This window comes from Myotis davidii, unplaced genomic scaffold (assembly GCF_000327345.1).
Source record: "Myotis davidii unplaced genomic scaffold, ASM32734v1 scaffold575, whole genome shotgun sequence".
In the NCBI taxonomy this organism is placed as follows: Eukaryota; Metazoa; Chordata; class Mammalia; order Chiroptera; family Vespertilionidae; genus Myotis; species Myotis davidii.
The window spans coordinates 1,865,816-1,876,571 of record NW_006290306.1 but is presented as its reverse complement, the minus strand read 5'-3'; the positions used below and the strand labels follow the sequence as shown (position 1 = coordinate 1,876,571).

The window sequence follows — 10,756 nt, the reverse complement described above, 5'->3', positions numbered from 1 at the left end:
AAAAACCACTGTCTTGCCCTGACCGGTTTGGCTTAGTTAGATAGAGCATCGGCCTGCAGACTCAAGGGTCCCAGGTTCGATTCTGGTCAAGGGCATGTACCGTAGTTACGGGCACATCCCCAGTCGGGGGTATGCAGTGGGCAGCTGATCGATGTTTCTCTTTCATCAATGTTTCTAACTCTCTATCCCTCTCCTTCCTCTCTGTAAAAAATCAACAAAATATATATTCCAAAAAACCACTATCTTGCTGGCAGCCCTTGCAGAATCTGGAATCTCTACATCCCAGTCTTCTCTTCTCCAGATAAAATCATCTTAATCATCCTAACTTCCCTTTCTGGAAGCCCTCTCCATGCTCCCATATATACCATCCAGCTTTGAAGTCTTTCTTTATTTTTAATTTATTTTATTTTTTTAAAATTTTTTTGTTAATCCTCCCTGAGGATATCTTTCCATTGATTTATAGAGAGAGTAGGAGGAAGAGAGAGAGAAGGAGAGAAACACTGGTTGCCTCCTGCACGGAGCCGTGGGGCCGGGGATTGAGCCTGCAACTGAGGTATGTGCCCTTGATCGGAATTGAACCTGGGACGCTTCGTTACGCAGGCCCATACTCTACCCACTAAGCCAACCCGGCTAGGGCTTTTTCTTTTCTTTATTTTTTTTTAAATTGATTTTTAGAGAGGGAGAGGAAAGGAGAGAGAGAGGTTTATTGTTCCAGTTATTTGTGCATTCATTGGTTGATTCTCTTTTTAAAAATATATTTTATTGATTTTTTACAGAGAGGAAGGGAGAGGGATAGAGAGTTAGAAACATCAATGAGAGAGAAACATCGATCAGCTGCCTCCCGCACACCTCCTACTGGGGATGTGCCTGCAACCAAGGTACATGCTCTTGACCGGAATCGAACCTGGAACCTTTCAGTCTCCAGGCCAATACTCTAACCACTGAGCCAAACCGGTTAGGGAGCATTGGTTGATTCTTTTATGTCCCCTGACCAGAGATTGAACCCAGAACCTTGGCATATCAGGACATTACTCTAATCAACTGGGCTATTTGGCCAGGGCTCCTGAAGTGTTTCCTTTGTCTCGGGTACAACACTTCATGTTGTACATAACTAAATAAGCCATCTTCTTCACTTCACATGGTAAAGCATATTTTATACTCCTTTTCATAACAGTTATTCTGAGAGTTTTAATGGACCATATAAATTACAAAGTCTCAGAATTGCATTTTTTAAATTAAATATATTTTATTGATTTTTTACAGAGAGGAAGGGAGAGGGATAGAGAGTTAGAAACATCGATGAGAGAGGAACATCGATCAGCTGCCTCCTGCACACTCCCTACTGGGGATGTGCCTGCAACCAAGGTACATGCCCTTGACCGGAATCGAACCTGGGACCCTTGAGTCCGCAGGCTGAAGTTCTATCACTAAGCCAAACTGGTCAGGGCAGAATTGCATTTTTAAGTTTTCTCTACCTACTAAAAAAAGAGTGCCTCCTTTATGATATATGCTAATTCAGGACCTGGTTCATTTGTCCTAGTAAGTAACAACAAACTTCCCTTGAAAAGGACTAGAAGATTTTATATATGGCCACTTGATTCTAGCTTTGCCCCTATAAGAAATGCTCAATCCTTCTTCTTCTTTTTAATATACTTTATTGATTTTACAGAGAGAAAGGGAGAGGGATAGAGAGTTAGAAACATCGATGGGAGCGAAACATCGATCAGCTGCCTCCTGCACACCTCCTACTGGGGATGTGCCCGTAACCAAGGTACATGCCCTTGACCGGAATAGAACCTGGGACCTTTCAGTCTGCAGGCCGGCACTCTATCCACTGAGCCAAACCGGTTAGGGCAGAAATGCTCAATTCTTGACCAAATCATTCTGAAACTGGCAAAGCCCATGAAACATAAACCTCTATGCTTTTGTATAAGAAAAGTATCTACACTTGAATAGAAATGTTGTGCTTTTTAATTAATAAGTTTAAAATGTTGACATTGGTGAACGTCTAAAAAACTAGAAGAATCTCTGAAACAATCATTTGATTAATGCTCCATGAAAACATCATGCAGCTCTGACTGGTGTGGCTCACTTGGTTGAGCATTGCTCCATGCACCGAAGGGTGGCCTATTGAATTCCCAGTCTGAGCATGTGCCCAGGTTGTGGGTTTGGTCTCTGGTCAGGGTGCATGCAGAAGGCAACTGATGTTTCTCTCTCACATCAATGTTTTTCTCTCTCTCTCCCTCTCTCTTCCTCTCTTTCTAAAAAAAATCAATAAAAACATATTTTTAAAAAAAACATCATGCAGCTCAACTCTCTATATTTTACAAACGAAAAAGCAGAAGTCTAGAAATGTGATGTGACTTGTCTGAGGCCACAAAGCATATTAGTACCCTATGTCTCCAGTGGGAAGAGCCTATAAAGTCACCTGGGGATAACTAAGTCTTTGGAAAGAAGGTAGAGGTCGCTGAAAATACAGCTTCCTTGACTGGAGCACCTAGAAAAGGCTTTCTAAATGAGTAGCAATGTGCAGGTGTCAGAGGGAATAGAGATAGTTGGTAATCTGTCTGTACCTAAGTGGGAAAGAGAACTCAAGGCTTCTCTCAAGAGAGAAAGATCCCTGCAATGGTTCCAAAAAAAGAAAAGGTTTTGCTGGCTGAGAATGAATAGGAGAGCCTGGGTGAGAAACCCCTGAATGGAAGAAGGGCTGCAGAGTGCTTCCTGGGAGACAGAAGCGCATCTCTGCTTTTCTGGGTGGAGATACACAGCTTGGAACCTGAGGCTTGCAAAAGCTATATTAAGACTGAAGTAGAAAGTAACAAACAGGTCCCTCTTAAGTATCTCAGGTCCTCAGACTCTGGGGTGGGGTGGGGATGGGGGTCAGCCTGGAGCTGAAATTGAAACCCCCTTGCCAACATCCTATAACATCTTCTCTCAGAACTTCAGCTCCCACGTCTGGGGCATAGGGACTCTGGGATGGGGTGGACCTTGGCCCTGGGAGAAGGCAGAATTACCTGATCTTACGCCTGGGTCCAGGAGCCACAGAATAATGTCCTAAAATATGGGAAGCCTGAAAACAGAGCCCAAGTACCAGGATGCCCCTATTTTGGAGCTTCTCAGACCAGCTTTAGAAAGTTCTTTTATCCTCTTTTGTCAAACACTTCCAACCCCAGAACTTGGCATGCTCTTCAAATCCTGCTCCCATTCCTGAATCACTATTTCAAATCTGTATCTAGGTGACATGTGGCCATGCATAAGATGGCCAGTTTCAACACAAGGAGCTACAGAATGTCAGAGCTGGACTTCATTTTATAGAGAAAAGGAGTTAGCACTAGAAAAATTAGCTCAACTGCCAGAGTCACCTAAAATTAAGTGGCAGAACTAGGATAACAACCAACATCTCCACATGACCAGCTCAGAGATTTCACCAAGACTCTGCCCTTAGAAAGGGCTTTCACTAGGAAGCAGGTTAAAGCAAGGCTAAGAATCAATGAAGAATATCAAAGTTTTGTCTCTCCCTTCCATCATTTCTGATTCCTCCATATCCCACAAAACAGCTTTTCTTTCTTATTTTCTCTCTTTTCCCCATCCTCTACTTGACCCATACCTTTTCTTTTCCCCCCAACTCACTCTTTTCTCTCCTGTCCTATCTGCCTCTCTACTTGCTCACTTGTCAGCTTCTCTTTGTTCTCTTGTCATCCTTCTCCCCATCATTTCATCCTCTCTCTTTTCTGGTTCTCAACCCATGAGGATTTTGAAACTGTGGTCCAATAGCACATCCCTCCTCCACTCAACCTCACTTTCCCCGTATCCCAGGAGACTAACTAAACAAACTGCCCAGAGAATGCAACTTAGAACCCAAGTGTTCTAGGTCTCGGTGTTTCCTCTGGTATCTGAAGGTAAATTGGGAAGGATGCTCACAGCTGGTGCAAGTGTGGTTAGAAAAGACACAAAAGATTTGGGAATAGGAACAAGAGGCTGGGAGCAGAGGATGAAGACTGTAAGAGAGACTGGTCTTAACTGTTCCCTCATGGACACACATGTGGAGATCTTCAAGGGTACAAATAATTTCCTCTATAATACAGATGAGAAAACAGAGAGAGAAAAAAATGAGGTGGGAAGTGGCCAGGTCTTCCAAGCAAGATTGGGTCTTCAACTTCCAGGTAACTTATGGGAGACATGGCAGAATTGTCAACGGCATTACAGTGGGATTCAGGGTGTCTCCGGTCTCCCTGAGGAACAGGAAGGAAGAGAACCATTCTGTCTACTCTTTTTTTCTAAGTAGTTACATTTTGTCTACTCTTTTGCTTCTGAGCAGGATTATGCCTGGTTCATGTAGAGAGGACAGAATGCCCCTAGACATAGGTCCTAGCCCTCAGAATGTCAGAGTTTGAAGACTTTTTATAACACATATAATCCAGAGGTTCATGGCTACATCAATATTCCTTGGAGAGGGTCTTATAACAGAGATTCCTTAGCCCACAATCTACCAGATCAGAAATTCCAAGAATGGGGCTTAGGTAGATTTATTTTTATCAAGCACCTCTGACACACAGGCAAGTCTGGGAAACCCTAAACTCCCTCTTATCACAGATCAGGAAGTTGGGGACCAAAGTCACCTACCTGATTGATGGCAGTCAGGACTAGAAGCAAGTTCTCTTCCCAGAACAGCACTTGGGCATGCCAACGAACGGTCTTGGTCCAGTGAGCAGGCGAAGAACGAGGTATAGAATTCAAACCCTGGCTCTTTCCAAGGAAGTCTCATAACTCTCTATTACCAGGGGTTCCTATACTCCATCAGGGCCATGGCCAACCCTCATTTGATAATCCTCAACAATCCATTAATGAATCTATGCTAAAGCACAGTTATTCCAATTCTCTCTCTCCTTACTATGATGGGGCTACCTCTAAGTGGCAGCCCTGGGTAGCTAAAAAGTCCCATATAAAGAGGTGATTGACCCGAGCCAGCAGGAAAACTGTAAGTCAAAGAGGATAAGCTAGAGAGAACCAGAAGGCTAGAGCCTTGTTCTGGCAAAGGAGTCCAGGGTGATATATATATTATCCTCGCCTGAGGATATGTTTATTGATTTTAGAGAAAGAGGAAAGGGGAGAGAAACATCGATGTGAGAAACATCAGTCAGTTGCCTCCCGTATGCGCCCCGACTGAGGATCAAACCCACAACCGACGCAGGTGCCTGGACTGGGAATCGAACCCACACTTTTTGTGAACTTGTGTACGGGATAATTCTCCAACCAACTGAGCCACCCGGCCAGGATGAGACTGCAATTTAATCAAGGCATGTAGAAGGCAGACCTAGGGACTCAGGCAGGACAGAACATGGAAGAGAGGCTGGTCAGAGCCTCCAGGCCCTTACCGTGTGCAGGATAGCAGTCCTGTGTCTGTGAGCTCTGCAGTGCTTGCTCTCCACTGTGGGATGAGGAAACCCAGCCGGCTCCTTTTCTCCTTTGCTCCTCTTGCCCTCGCTGGCTTTCTCCCCTCCTCTACTGCAGTTTGCTGCTGTGACTGGCAGAGTTACAGCCAGAAGGAAGGAGTGGGGTGGGGGGAAGTGTGAGCTATCTTCAGTCCAGCCCACCCAACTCTTAAAGGCCCAGGACACTGGTCAGTGAGGGAGTCGTGGGGATAGAGTGGGTAGAAAAGGATTAAGGGGAGGGATTGGAGCACCACATCTCCAGGGAGGAGGAGCCTGACTGCCCTTCATCTTGGTGCCAGCCCTCGCTGACCCCAATCCAGACTCAGCTCTCAAAGTGAAATCCAAGGAGTGTCTGAGTTGCAGTGCTCCATGAATCACGGCTTTTCATTCTGGTTGGTTTCTCTGCATGTTATACAGCTGTCTTTGCCCTTATTTCCTCTGGCTTCGTTCCATGGTGTCCGTTTCCACCAGCCTGCCTGCTTCTGTATGTCTGCATGCTGCCTTGCAGGGCACTCAGTCTAGCTTTGCGGTGCAGTGAAAGAAAAAAAGGAATAAGATGGAAAAGGAAGATGAGGAGAAAGGGAGGAGAGGAATGATCTTTAGAGTGTAGGGAGACAGGTTTGTATCTTTGTATATATAATAGGCACTCGCTAAATACTTAAGGAATGTATACAGGAATTCATTTGTTCTTCCTTTACATTCATTCATTCTATGAGCATTTGCTCAGCACCTCCAATGTGCAAGGACATACATGCATGTTTATAAAGATGTGTGTGAAGCAGACTCACCGTGTGTAAGAATCAAGGGCAAAAAGAGAAGCACAAGACTGGAAAGACCCAGCTAGGAAAGGAAGGTAATGAGCTTCTTATATAAGGGTGAATGAATAGTCAGCTGAAACAGACACCAAGATTGAGGAAAGAGGACTAAGTTAGGAGAGGAATGGGTGATTGTAAAGGGCTTTATTGTGGCCCCATACTTCACAGTGAGAAACTGAGGCCCAGGGAAGTTTAGGCAATGTCCTGGACTCATATATCATTAGCAAAGACAACTAGTCCCTTGCACTCTCCCAAGCACTGTGAGCTGGGACCTACTTTTGCTCTGCCTTGGAAAGACTGCAGGGTATGGCTCTTTCTGGACCAGTAGATGACAGTAAAATAGCTGAGGGCATAGGGCACAGCCCGGTGCTGGTTTGGACTTCTGTGGGATCCTTTTCCAGTGAGGTCTGTCTTAATTATGGGCACAGAGTGAACTAACTGTATAAAATGATGTGATTTTAAGTGTGCTGAGATCTGGCTGTCTCTGATGGCTCCCCCACATACCTCTCAGCCGCCTAATATTCTACCATTAGTGATTATTTATAGCTAAACTTTAGTCCCATTAAAATAAAACCCTTCTAAGTGATTACCATAAATGTCAGGATAGTGGTTACTTTGGGGAGGAGGTGGGAGTTGTGATGGAAAAGGCAGAGATATGGCTTCTGAAACAGCTGGCCAAGTTCTGTTTCCAGTTCTGGGTGCTAAAAAGGGTCTTCACTTTATAATAAATGAGAGGCCCGGTGCACAAAAGTTTGTGCACTGGCAGGGGAGGAGGGCTGGGGGTGTCCCTCAGCCCCACTTGTGCCCTCTCACAGTCTGGGACCCCTTGGGAGATGACCACCTGCTGGCTTAGGCTCGCTCCCTGGTGGCAGATGGCAGGCCCGATCCCTCGGTGCCTACTCCACCTCCCCAGGTCGTGCACATGGCAGGGCTGATCCAGGGGTTGGGGTGCTACCCCGGGTTGGGTCACACATGGGACACCCCGGGGGGGTCACACATGGGATGCCTGGATGGAGGCCGGGCAGGCTGGCCAATTGCTGCTGCACCCCCTGGCCGCCCGGGGTCGGGTCGCACATGGACGCTCGCCGCCCTGGGTCGCAGAAAGCAGGCCCAGATGGCGGCAGGGCAGGCGGGATGGCGCTGTCGAACCCTGCCTGCAGTATGCAAATTAGCCACCATCTTTGTTGGTGGCTAATTTGCATATTGTGCCGATGAGTCAATGGGAGGCGTAGTGAAGGTACGATCAATTACCATGTTTGTCTATTATTAGATAGGATTGTAGTTTGCTATATCTGTGTTATATTTTATAATAAGGTTTCAAATTTTTGCACCTGATAATTTCTAAAGCCTTACTGGTTTTTCACAATTTGTACCTAGGTTATGTTTACCATCCTTTAGTGAGAGCAGGTTTTGATAAAGGAAGAGGAGTGTACAGAGAGGGGAGGCAGAATGAGGCCATTACTGGGAACAGGAAGATTATGGGGGTATCAATATTTAAACTGTGCTGATCTCAGATTTTTTTTTTTAAAGATATATTTTATTGATTTTTTTACAGAGAGGAAGGGTGAGAGATAGAGAGTTAGAAACATCGATGAGAGAGAAACATCGATCAGCTGCCTCCTGCACACCCCCAACTGGGGATGTGCCTGCAACCCAGGTACATGCCCTTGACCAGAATCGAACCTCAGACCTTTCAGTCCACAGGCCGACACTCTATCCACTGAGCCAAACCGGTTTTGGCTGATCTCAGATTTTAATTAATAGAGGCCATGTCTCGCATGCTTGTCTCACTCTCCCATTTCTACTTCCTCAACATCATCATGTCCTTATTTTTCTATGCTTCCCCTTCACATTCCCACTCCTCCAGGATTATATATGGTCTGCCTCTTCCTAAGTGATTATTGGCTTCACCTTATTTCTGCCCAACCTTCTTCTCTTCTGGGTGTTTTATGAGGAGTACTCTCATTCAATCTGGATTTTCTAGGAGAGTCCAGATCTCAAATATTCTCTTTCAATGTCCTCATAAACAGTGCTCCCAGATCATATGTTCTGATTTTGGGGGCAGGCACTTGGAGACCTTCAAAGGTTAGAAAAGCTTCAAAGAGTGGCTTAGAAAACATGCTCATTGCAGGATGCTCTTTAGATTAGGGAGCAGATAGATGGCTCCAGGCACAGGAACTGTCCACCTCGTTTGGTTATTCCTATTCCCATAATGGTCCTGGCCCTTCCTCCACTGTTGGCTATTATTAACAGATCCAGAAACCTGATCACAGCAGCAGCAGCACAGAGACTTTCTGGGAACCAGGCCCAGGAAAGGACCAGAAGCCCTAAATTGAAGTGAAGGTTCAGCTGGCAGAGGAAGACCTAAACTCTACACTCACACTGCCATCCAGACAAGCTTAGACCCTCCTCCTGACACGAAGGAGTGACACCCTAAACATTTTTTCTTTTGGGAACAGTCAGGCTAGGGAGTCAGATACCAGTTTCCCAGCTCATCCAGCCAAACTACTCACACTTCTGAAGTAAAACCCATCTTCTTGATGGTCCAAAAAGTAACAAAAAATAGTAAATTTCACTTAAAAAATCATCAGTGAGAGTACATGTAGAATTAAAAGAATATATAACTTCAAAGGCCAGAGAATATATAGCCATCCCTTCATTCCAACAAAATTAAAAACAAACAAGAACACCCAGGGGAGGAGGAACAGGGAGGCATAAAATAAATGAGACTGAAATGATAGAAGCTAGAGTAAAAAAATACAAATAGTATATTCCATAAGAAACCTTTCAGAAAAGGTCATATAACAAAATACAAGTGTGTGCTATTAAGACTCATATCTACAAAAAGGTATTACTAAAAAGTTGAAATTTAAAGGACCACATCTGGGAATGGGAGGACTCCAATTTTCTTACTCAAGATTGCTTGGCTGTTTTGGCACTCTGCATTTCCATACACATTTTAGAATCAGCTTGTCAGTTTTCACAAAAATAAATCTGCTGGGAATTTAGTTAGAAGTGAGTTTAATCAGATCAATTTGAGAAAATTGGCTTTTTACACTACTGTTCTCCAATTCATGAAGATATATGTATCTCTCTATTAATGTAGGTTTCATTTAAGAACGTTCGTTCCATTGTTTTCAATGTAAAAGTTCTGCATGTCTTTTGATATATTTCTAGCTCTTTGATTTCTTATGCTATTATAAATGGTATTTTGAAACTTTATTTTCTATTGTATTTAGAAACAGTTGATATTTTTGAATATTGACTTTGCTGCAAAATTCACTTAATTCTAATAGCTTGTAGATTCTTTTAGATTTGTGTCTATAAATTTGTTGTCAGCATTTTTTCCCCCTTTGTAGTTTTATCACACTGTGTTATCACACTGGCCATAACCAGTATAACAAGTGGAGGTGTGTTATAAACATCTTTATCTTGTCCCTCATCTCATGAAGAATGATTTCAATACTTTATCAATAATGATTTCAATATGAGAGGTTTACGGTAGGGTTTTTGGGATACTTAAAAATATGTATTTTTTTATTGATTTCAGAGAGGAAGATAGAAACATCAATGATGAGAATCATTGATTGGCTGCCTCCTGCATGCCCCCTACTGGGAATCAAGCCTGCAACTTGGGCATGTGCCCTCACCTGGAATATAACAGTGACCTCTTGGTTCATAGGTTGACACTCAACCACTGAGCAACACTGGCCAGGCTATCATCTTTATATAATGCTAGATTTGATTTGTCTAGAAATTTTATGTCTATATTCATGGGATTTTGGCCCTTTTCTTAATATCCTTGATAGGTTTTGATGGCTGAGTTAATACTACTTTAAAAGTGAATTGGATGTTCCCTTTTTTCTAGTCTCTGGTAGTTAATGAGATTGGTGACTGTAAAATATGAAAATGTCCCTTTTTCTATTTCTAACATTGTTGATGTTATTTTTTCCTGATCAGTCTACTAAGGGTTTATCAATTTTATTATTTTCAAGGGAATGATATTTGGCTTTGTTGATTTTTATTGAACATTAGTTTTCTAATTTACTGATGTGCTTTTTTGGGTATCTTTCTGTTTTTTGAATTTGCTATTCCATTCCAGTTTCTTGACATGAAAACCTAGACCACTGACTTCAGCCTTTCTTTTATAATGTGTGAATTTAAAGTCACGTATCTCTTTTAGGCGAACCTGTTTGGCTCAGTAGCTAGAGCGTTGGCTTGTGGACTGAAGGGTCCCAGGTTCGACTCCGGTCAAGGGCATGTACCTTGATTGCGGGCACATCCCCAGTGGGGAGCATGCAGGACGCAGCTGATCGGAGTTTCTCTCTCATCGATGCTTCTAACTCTCTATCTCTCTCCTTTCCTCCCCCATTTTGTTTTTGCCCTCAACCAAGGTACATGCCCCTGACTGGAATTGAACCTGGGACCCTTCAGTCTGCAGGCTGATGCTCTAGCCACTGAGCCAAACTAGTCAGGACTATTATTTAAGTTTTTAACAATTGAATTTAA

General features: G+C 43.7%; 1 protein-coding gene across 6 annotated transcripts in view; it reads right to left on the bottom strand.

The window, feature by feature from the left end:
* The window catches only part of PLCD4 (phospholipase C delta 4), a 32,553-nt gene extending 25,527 nt beyond the window's left edge, over window positions 1-7,026 (bottom strand). For 5 of the 6 annotated variants that reach the window (XM_006763340.2, XM_006763341.2, XM_015563620.1 and 2 more), the window contains exon 1: window positions 5,376-7,026. The gene's annotated coding sequence lies outside the window, so the exon portion shown is untranslated. Of the gene's footprint in view, window positions 1-4,623; window positions 4,696-5,375 lie in introns of all 6 variants that reach the window. The other variant, XM_015563619.1, reaches the window with a different exon arrangement.
* Window positions 7,027-10,756: the final 3,730 nt, after the last annotated feature.